Source organism: Spea bombifrons, chromosome 2 (assembly GCF_027358695.1).
Source record: "Spea bombifrons isolate aSpeBom1 chromosome 2, aSpeBom1.2.pri, whole genome shotgun sequence".
Taxonomy (NCBI): domain Eukaryota; kingdom Metazoa; phylum Chordata; class Amphibia; order Anura; family Pelobatidae; genus Spea; species Spea bombifrons.
In genome coordinates, this window is record NC_071088.1 from 51,242,894 (window position 1) to 51,252,334 (window position 9,441).

General features: G+C 40.7%; 1 long non-coding RNA gene across 1 annotated transcript; it reads left to right on the forward strand.

The window, feature by feature from the left end:
• The first annotated feature begins 7,346 nt into the window (after positions 1 to 7,346).
• LOC128475187 (uncharacterized) lies at positions 7,347 to 9,016 on the forward strand. The gene is made up of 3 exons (XR_008346465.1): positions 7,347 to 7,456; positions 8,262 to 8,340; positions 8,847 to 9,016. It is a non-coding gene; the product is annotated as an uncharacterized LOC128475187 (long non-coding RNA).
• The last annotated feature ends 425 nt before the right edge of the window (positions 9,017 to 9,441 follow it).

Here is a 9,441-nt window from a genome sequence, read left to right on the forward strand (position 1 = left end):
TGCCCTCGGGTCCGTCACGACAGGCCAAACCCCTCAGGTGCCCGCGTCCTCACTGTGCCAGCATTGACGCCCACAAAGCCCAAACAGCTGCTAGTTCCTACCCAGTAGGACTCTAAAGAGGTTGTCAGATCATGTGACTGATCACATGGTACAAAGTACTGCCGGAAACCGGAGACTGAAATGAGTGGAAATGCATTGAACTGATAGCGCGCCGGTGTCCGTTCGGGAGGGGGGATGTGTCTCTGGCGTCCGCTCGGTGTGTCTCTGGCTGTCACTGGCGTCTGCCCGGTGTGTGTGTCCGTCTGTCTGTGGCGTCCGCTCGGTGTGTCTGCCTGTCTGTCTGCCTGTCTGTCTGTCTCTGCTCGGTGTGTCTGTCTGTCTCTGGCGCCCGCTCGGTGACTGACACTTGCACAATGTGTACTGTATACGAGAATATAATATATAATAATAAAGCAACAGCCACGTTTCATATTAGAATTGCTCACGGATATGTAAATGCACATAACATGGAATGCACTTGGAACTGAAATTAAAATCCGTTTTTCTCTTAATATGTTTAAAGCGTTTTCTTCTTTATAAAAGCGTCTCTATCGCACTCTGCCGCCACTGTGTGTTTAACAGCCATGCACAGGGTACAATATCCAAGAAAGGCTGCATTGGCCACGCAGGGTTAAGATCCTATAAATCCAGGATGGGTGGAAGAAAACTTATAAAAAGGCAAATTGGTACCCAAGAACAACACAATATTATTGTCATAAATATATATATAAACGGGTAAATTATACTGCGTGAGAGAAAAAAATTCTAATCGACAATGTTGAATCGATTTTATGGAATATAAAATTAGGGTTTTTTCAGAGCAAATGCTCTGAAAAATACACTTCGTCTTATAATCAGACCTTGATTAGTGGTTGGATAATAATACAGCGCTGCAGGGGACCCGGATCCTCCTCTCTGACAGCCGGCAGGTGTCTGTGCGATGCGCGCAGACATCCTCCACTACTGTCGTCGACTTCCGCCCGGGCTTCTATGATGGAGCACCAGTGTGACATGACCATATAAGGGGTAAAAGGCATATTTGGGGGGCAGAGGGGCATATCTGGGGTCAGAGTGGCATATAGGAGGTTATAAGGCATGTCAGGGGGGCACAGTGGAATATCAGGGGATATAAGGCATATATCTATATCTGGGGGAATAATGCATAATGCATCTTCCTGATTTCTCTAAATTAAAGCTGCTGTTCTACTTAGACATTTTCCCCAACTATATAAATATAACTATATACATTCTCTAAATACTTATATTATTATGTACTACTATAATTTACATGTTAAATAAACATTTTCTTGTTTTAGTATAATATACCGTTTGTAGTTTATTGTTGAAACTGTAGTTATTTCACCAAAATAAATTGTGTTCTGTGCTCATAAACAAGGTGGAAAACAAATAGGACAGAAGCACACAGGGACTGATATGAAACAAGTAAACTAAAACTTTTATCATTAATACATTTTTATTGCATTAAAAAGAAAGCTTAGCAGTCCAGCATAACTGCTACTTTGCAAGGCTATTGAATTCCACATGACTGTTTACAGCATTGATAGGTTTATGATGTCACTGTGACACACCCATTTCCCACTACAGTTTTGGCATGGTGGTGCATCATCTCCATGGTAACAGGTCAATTGTTGTGTCATAGCTCTGTGATGTCACACATTCTAAGTGTATGCATTAGGGGATCACGAGCCCAGACAATCACTCTATTACTGAGAGCAGCGATTGTAGGTCACGTTTGGACCAACTGACTTATTCTGAGTTATTAACCCAGAAATTCTAGCTTACAAGCCAATCTTTTGTAGCAACTCCCTGTAGTTGTTATACTGCAGGACTATTGCTATTACTCATCTGTTGCGCATCCACTCCTCATCTCATTGTAACGGGTATGTTAGGGATTTTTGTTTCATTTTACTAATGGATAAAAACACCTAAATCACTCATAACATCAAACAAGGAGCATACACCCCGTGCACCATTAAGGGACAGGGTTATTGTACGAGTTTTTCCTATTTCTTTCTTTAACAGTTATTTCTGTTTTTCTCAGTTAGTCTACCCACTCAAATTATATATACATTTTGGGGGGCAAGTAGGGATTACCGTTTGTCTGTAGCTTCTTGTCGAAGCTGTAGTCATTAAACCAAAATACATTGTGTTCTGGGTTCATAAACAAGATGGACAACAAATAGGACAGAAGCACACAGGGACTGATATGAAACAAGTAAACTTAAACTTTCATCATTAATACCTTTTCATTGCATTAAAAAGAAAGCTTAGCAAGCCAGCATAACTGCTACTTTGCAAGGCTATTGAATTCCACATGACTGTTTACATCATCACCATGGTAACTGGTCAATTGTTGTGTCATAGCTTTGTGATGTCACACATTCTAAGTGTATACATTAAGGGATCACGAGCCCAGACAATCACTCTATTACTGAGAGTAGCGATAGTAGGTCACGTTTGGACAAACTGACTTATTCTGAGTTATAAACACAGAAATTCTAGCTTACAAGCCAATCTTTTGTAGCAAATCCCTGTAGTTGTTATACTGCAGGACTATTGCTATTACTCATCTGTTGCGCATCCACTCCTCATCTCATTGTAACGGGTATGTTAGGGATTTTTGTTTCATTTTACTAATGGATTAAAACACCAAAATCACTACACGACTTAAACAGCTATGTTCCCATTTCTCAGTTCGTGTACGCACATGAATTATATACATTTTTTTTGGACAAGTAGGGATTTTCTCAAAATTCATATTCATATATGTGAAGCAATTTCTTTATGAAATAAAGTTTTATATATAAAAGATATATAAAATGAACAATTACCAAACATTTTATTGCTTAACATATCCCTAATTTACAAATCAGCCTAGATTCCTGTTTCATTTTTTTTAACACCTTCCTTTCCATATCTAAAACATTCCCTACTAAGTACCATACTAACCATATAAAATAAAAAAAAAAATTAAATATAGTAAAAAAAACCCGTTCACAATCACTGAGAGCCGAGACAAAGGCAATGCTTGCAAGCATCACCTTTGTCTTTTGACTTTTTCCATGCATGTGATTGGCTGTAGCATGGAAGATCTGCCATTGATTGACGGCTCTGATCGGGGAGCCATCAGCAGCAGTGCCCCCCCCATGCTCTTGTTGATCTCGTTGATGTGGGAGCGATTTAACCGGTTATGTACCAGGTACATCATGAGTTCTGTGCTACCATCTTTTCATGACGTACATCATTGGTCACAAGGGAGTAAACCTAAAGCAATTTTATGTATATTATGTTGAAAGTTTCTTTTGTGTTAGTTTTCAGTAGAAACGATGTCTTCGTATTCTGTGAAATATGTCCGTCTCCGGAACGGACAAAATTTGTCCAATATTTTTGTTTTTGGAAATCCCATTCGTCTGTCTGGTTGCAAAGAAATAAACGCCCAGAAGAAACATCTGAGCTGCTGTAAAACTCATCGGCTCCGCTATTCACATGTAACAAAGTAACTTTAACATGAAGCAGCAGCTGGAAATCTCTCTGTATAATGTGTTTGGTAGAGAAATATTCCTGCACATATTTATTATTATCATTATTATTATTATCTTTTATTTATATAGCGCCAGCAGTTTATGCAGCGCTTGATACAAGGGACATACTAAAACGAATGACAAAATGGAATGCCCATAGACTTTAATGGGGAGGAATGCCCATAGACTTTAATGGGGAGGAATGCCCATAGACTTTAATGGGGAGGAATGCCCATAGACTTTAATGGGGAGGAATGCCCATAGACTTTAATGGGGAGGAATGCCCATAGACTTTAATGGGGAGGAATGCCCATAGACTTTAATGGGGAGGAATGCCCATAGACTATAATGGGGAGGAATGCCCATAGACTATAATGGGGAGGAATGCCCATAGACTATAATGGGGAGGAATGCCCATAGACTATAATGGGGAGGAATGCCCATAGACTATAATGGGGAGGAATGCCCATAGACTATAATGGGGAGGAATGCCCATAGACTTTAATGGGGAGGAATGCCCATAGACTTTAATGGGGAGAAATGCCCATTGACTATAATGGAAGGTAAAAGAATAATTGATTTTGAATTTAAAACATATCATTTAGATCTTTGGCACACATTCTCCCCTAGCACAGACACAGGATCTAAAACTCAGATTATGTGGGATTATAGTGATTGAGTGAATGTGAATTGAGTGAATGCCCATAGGATATAATGGGAGAAAAATTAAACTTGTTTTTTAGAGAAAACCATCTTAAATATCATATAGAACTGTGTCATGTATACTCCCCTAGTACAGTTATAGGTTCTAAACCTCATATTAAGTGGAATTATAGCTGTGTTCTATGGAATGACAGGTGAATGACAGTATTGATGGAATGCCCATAGGATAATGTTATCTCTATGTTTAATGCTGTGACGGAACCCTCCATCACTGGGACTACTGGAGAAGCCTGACTGCCAGCCTCCTCCCTATTGACTATGGGCCCTGGGTTTGTAAAGACTTCTGTGGCTACCCCCAGCAGTATCATCTCATCACTTGCTGAGGGGATTATCTCCAGCAGACAGCCAGGATCTGCAACCAGGGAGTGACTGCCATTGTTTCAGTTTAATGTTGTATAAATCAGTCCCCCCCCCCATTGTATTGTTAATCTCGTGACTGCCCCTGTTGTCTCTGGGAGGCAGATTAAGGGGGGCGGTTTGTGTCCCAATATCTTATTTTATGTAAATGTGTGTTTTGATGGATATATCCAGCCCTGTGTGTCCAAAATAAATCAGTCTTCGTTTGGTTTTACCCTACACTGAGTCTCGGCGAGTGACTGGGGAACTGGGGAAAGTGTTGTCCCAGGCTAAGGGAGCACAAGACAGCGGAGGTAGTCGGTCGGACTAGCCAGCCCGTGACATTGGTGGCAAGCGGCGGGATTGCTTCTTAGTCTGAGGGACACTTACTTTCTACCGGGATTAACCGACAGGACGACAGACTTCGGTCGCCTTGACGAACACATGGATGTGGTATCAGAATTCCAGGGGCTGCTGCGGGTCATCCTCTCCTGCTACACCACTACTCTGCCTACAGAACAATACCAGAATCTGAGGCAACTGGTTCGACGGTCACTATGGCAGAGGGCTGTTATATGCCGGGGTCAGTGTCTTCCAAGCTCCGAACAAAAGATTAGAGACCAGCGGGAACTACGGATGTCATTCCCTTAGTGCAGAGAATTACATCACATGCCGTTTCCAGTATCTTAAGTTCTGTTAAGGTTTGGGGACCAGGGCATTTTTATTTTTGTAACGGTTATAAATTGCACCTGCAACCTGTAGCTTTCAACTGCTCGCAAAAATATATTTCTTTCCCCAGGTAACTAGAGTTAATAAATAATAGTTCCTTTTTTACACTTGAAGTATTACATTGCATAGCCTATATTGGTGTTAATACAGGTATTTTATTTTTGTATCTCTCATGTGGTACATAGTTGGAATTAAAATTAATACTACTAAAATAGACTGTCCCAAACATGACATGTCGGAATGGAAATGTAGGTGTATTTTGGCTTTTATGAAATGTTTTGTGCATCTTGCTATAAACTTGTGCACCGAAAAATGCACCTGCCCCTTAAACCCGCCGCAACTGCGACCGGGTCCGCCACTCAAAGGGGCTCGGAAGCCCCCGCCAGGGCCGGCCTTACAGGTGTGCGTCCGCACAGGGTTTAAATTAAAACATCGGGGGGGGGGTTGTTTTTTTGCAACCCCCAATACTTACTCCTCAGATCAGTGATTGATATTCGCTGAATATGCGCGGAATTCTTCTATTGTTTTATGTTAGTGTGTGTGCAGGCATGTTATGACTGTGTGTGCAGGCATGTTATGACTGTGTGTGTATGGGTATGATATTGTCTATGTGTGTTTCTCTGGGTATGATAGCATGCATTTGTGCTAGTTTAAGTGTCTGTGCATGTGTGTTAATGTATGGGCCTTGTTGTGTTAGTGTGAGTGTCTGTGTGTGTATTAGTGCTGATTGTCTGGTTGTGTTAGTGTCAGGGTGTGTGTTAATGTATGGGTCTGGTTGTGTTAGTGTGAATGTCTGGGTGTGTGTATTAGTGCTGATTGTCTGGTTGTGTTAGTGTCAGGGTGTGTGTTAATGTATGGGTCTGGTTGTGTTAGTGTGAATGTCTGGGTGTGTGTATTAGTGCTGATTGTCTGGTTGTGTTAGTGTCTGGGTGTGTGTTAATGTATGGGTCTGGTGGTGTTAGTGTGAATGTCTGGGTGTGTGTGTATTAGTGGTGATTGTCTGGTTGTGTTAGTGTGAGTGCCTGGGTGTGTGTGCTTTAGTAAAAAGATTGTGAGGAGAACCGGTGTGCCCTAAAAATAGTGTGTGCTAAATAAGTAAATCTCTTAAAAATACTTCCCTTTTGTTTTCTCACAGCTGCCTCCTTAAAAACAACTCTCTCCAGGTGTTGTAAAGTATAGGTTCAATTTCAATAGGGGGCGCTCATGTAAGAAAAACAAACGAAACAACAATAGTGTAGACTGTTCAGTCAATACGGTGTTAATTATATTGCGTTAGTTGCACTCACAATAGTGCTGAAGATTTGTGTCTGTTTCTCATTCCCCTCTCATAGCAGCTTGTGAAAAAGGTAGTAAATGGTTGCAATCACGGGATCCAATGCACGTAAAATTATGTGCAAGGTGCGCTCAGGGAGGGGGGTAGGGGAAGCCCACGGTGTCCAGAATCTCTTCTCCAAATGTCATGGAATTTCAGGTCCAATCCCCCGAACGCTGTGATACAGTGCGGCAACTTCTTCCAGCCAGGGAGCGGGAAAACCACCCCCAAAGAATAATCAACTGCTGCTTATATTTAAAGATATAGGTTTATTACGGGAATATGCCTTTAAAATAATTTTATTTAAATTTTAAAAAAAAGTACTTTAAGATATATAAAATATAAATATGTAAACGTCAAACGATTCAGTGAAATAAAAAGTCTTTCCTCAACGCGTTTCGGCTTTAATGGCTTCCTCAGGAAAAAAGTATTTGATCGCTTCTTCCACTCTTTTTATGTGTGTTAATTCGTTGTATTTTCTTCTATATACGCTAGATGGCGGTGTAACGTTGTTTCCCAGAACATGAGGACGTGTTGTACGCACATGTACACTAGGTGGCGCTGTTACGTCATTCCACAATACGTGAGGACGTATTGGAGGCTGGATGTGCGTACTGCCGTCATTCTGTTTATACGCGTCCCCATAGAAACGGCTTCTCCTTCTCCGTAGGGCTGTCTCTTTTCTTGGTGTTGCATCATGTCCTAGTGTCCTGCTGTGCTGTGCAGTGCAGATGTTAAGAAATGACATTTGAAGACGGATTAACATGAACGCTAAGTATAAACGCTATAGGATGTAAACGTTTAAGGATGTGATTGCATTAAACGTGGATATATGAACTATAACTAAACATACTATGGGTTTTGTTTATACATAAATGTCTATATGAATCCACAGAAAAGAGAGCAATATGCCAAACAATAATACAAAATATGAAATATTGGAATTGTGTATAGTAAAAAGTAATATTGAAGAACCCATGAATGAATAAGTAGTCTGTGTCTATTTATTTCAAATGGGGGTTAGGATCCCTTAGGTGAAAGCGTGAATATCCAAGTTTATGTTCAAGCCTCCTTTTTTTATATGTTCCTAATTTAAAGATCCACTTAGTTTCCTTTCTTGAAATGTTTTCTGCACTATTCCCTCCTCTCCAATTTGGGGGTACAGTGTCTATTCCCATGATTCAAAATTGATTAATTGAGAAAACAGGACATGAATTACAGTATCGCGGAACACCGTGTTTAATGCTTGAATTCATAATGTTCCCAAGATGTTCCTAAATTCTTCCTTTAAGTGGTCTGGTTGTTCTTCCCCCATACTGTGCACCACATGGACATTGTAATAAATAAATTACAGATTTGGTGGTGCAGGTGATGAATTTCTTAATTTCGTATGTAGTCCCTGTCCTATTACTGATAAAACTGTTTGTTTTCCTTGGTAGGTAGGTGCACATCTTGCACCTACCGCATGGGCAAAAAACAATGGGTTTCTTGCCCAGAAAGGTATTAAAATTAATTTCTGTTTTCTTTGTTGGGAGGAAAATGTTTTTCAAATTATTTGTTTTTTTTGTATACGATTTGAGGTTTTTCCGGTAAGAGGGGACCTAAAATGTCATCGCTCTTCAGGACATGCTAGTGTTTCCGCAATATCTTTTTAATGTGGTAAGCCTTAGTATTATATTCCTTAATGAATGAAAAACTGAAATCTTTCTTGTTCATATTATGTTCGGGCTTTCCTTTTAGTAGATGAGATCTGTCCATTTGTTCCACTTTCTGTTGACTTCTCGCTAATAACTCTATTGGATAGTGTTTCTCCCTAAATTTACTTTTAATATCTGTGGTGTGTTTTATAAAGTCCTGGTCCCGTGTACAGTTCCTCTTTATTCTCATCATCTGCCCCGTGGGGATGTTATCTAACCATGCTGGGTGATGACAGCTTGTGTAATCAATGAAACCATTGGCATCGGTAGCATTTTTATAATTTCTGGAGCATTGCCTTCTGTGAATAGTTCCACATCCAAGAATTCAACACTTTGCTTTAGTATGTTGAAAGTAAATTTTAGGTTGTATTGGTTCTGGTTGATGTATTCTATAAATTGATGTAATTTATCCAGTGTTCCCCTCCATATAATTAACACATCATCGATATATCTCTTCCACTGCACCAGGTCTGCTTCAAATGGATTGTTGTGCCATATCTGTTCTGCTTCCCATTCGGCTACGAAAAGGTTGGCGTAACTCGGCACAAACCTGGCACCCATGGCTGTCCCACATAGATGACGGTAAAACTGGTGTTCAAACAAGAAATAGTTATATTTCAAAATAAAATCGATACATTCCAAAATGAAATCCTTCCGATGTGTTGCATGTTAACTCCATGTTTAATGCTATCTCAATGAGTAGTGTTATGTCCATGTTTAATGCTATGTCCATATTTAATGTTATCTCTATGTGTAATGTGTGACAGTGTAAACCCCAGGGAGATGCTTAGTGTGGCATTTGGGTACAGGTGCTATCCAGATCGTAAATATGGGTCCCTAGGGTGGAGCAATTGGAGAGCAGGGTGGGAAATGCTCCGTTTCCCCATGCTGTGGAAATTCCATGCCGAGTTTTCCAGGACGCAAGAAGTCCACAGGATCCGGTCCGGGATTCCTATGGGGCCGGCATCAGGCACAGGTGCTGGACATTAAAAACCCCTGGAGCTTGATACTCAGAGAGACTGTTGGGGGAAGTGGAAGTTCCCTGTGCTCCCAGGGCAAGGAG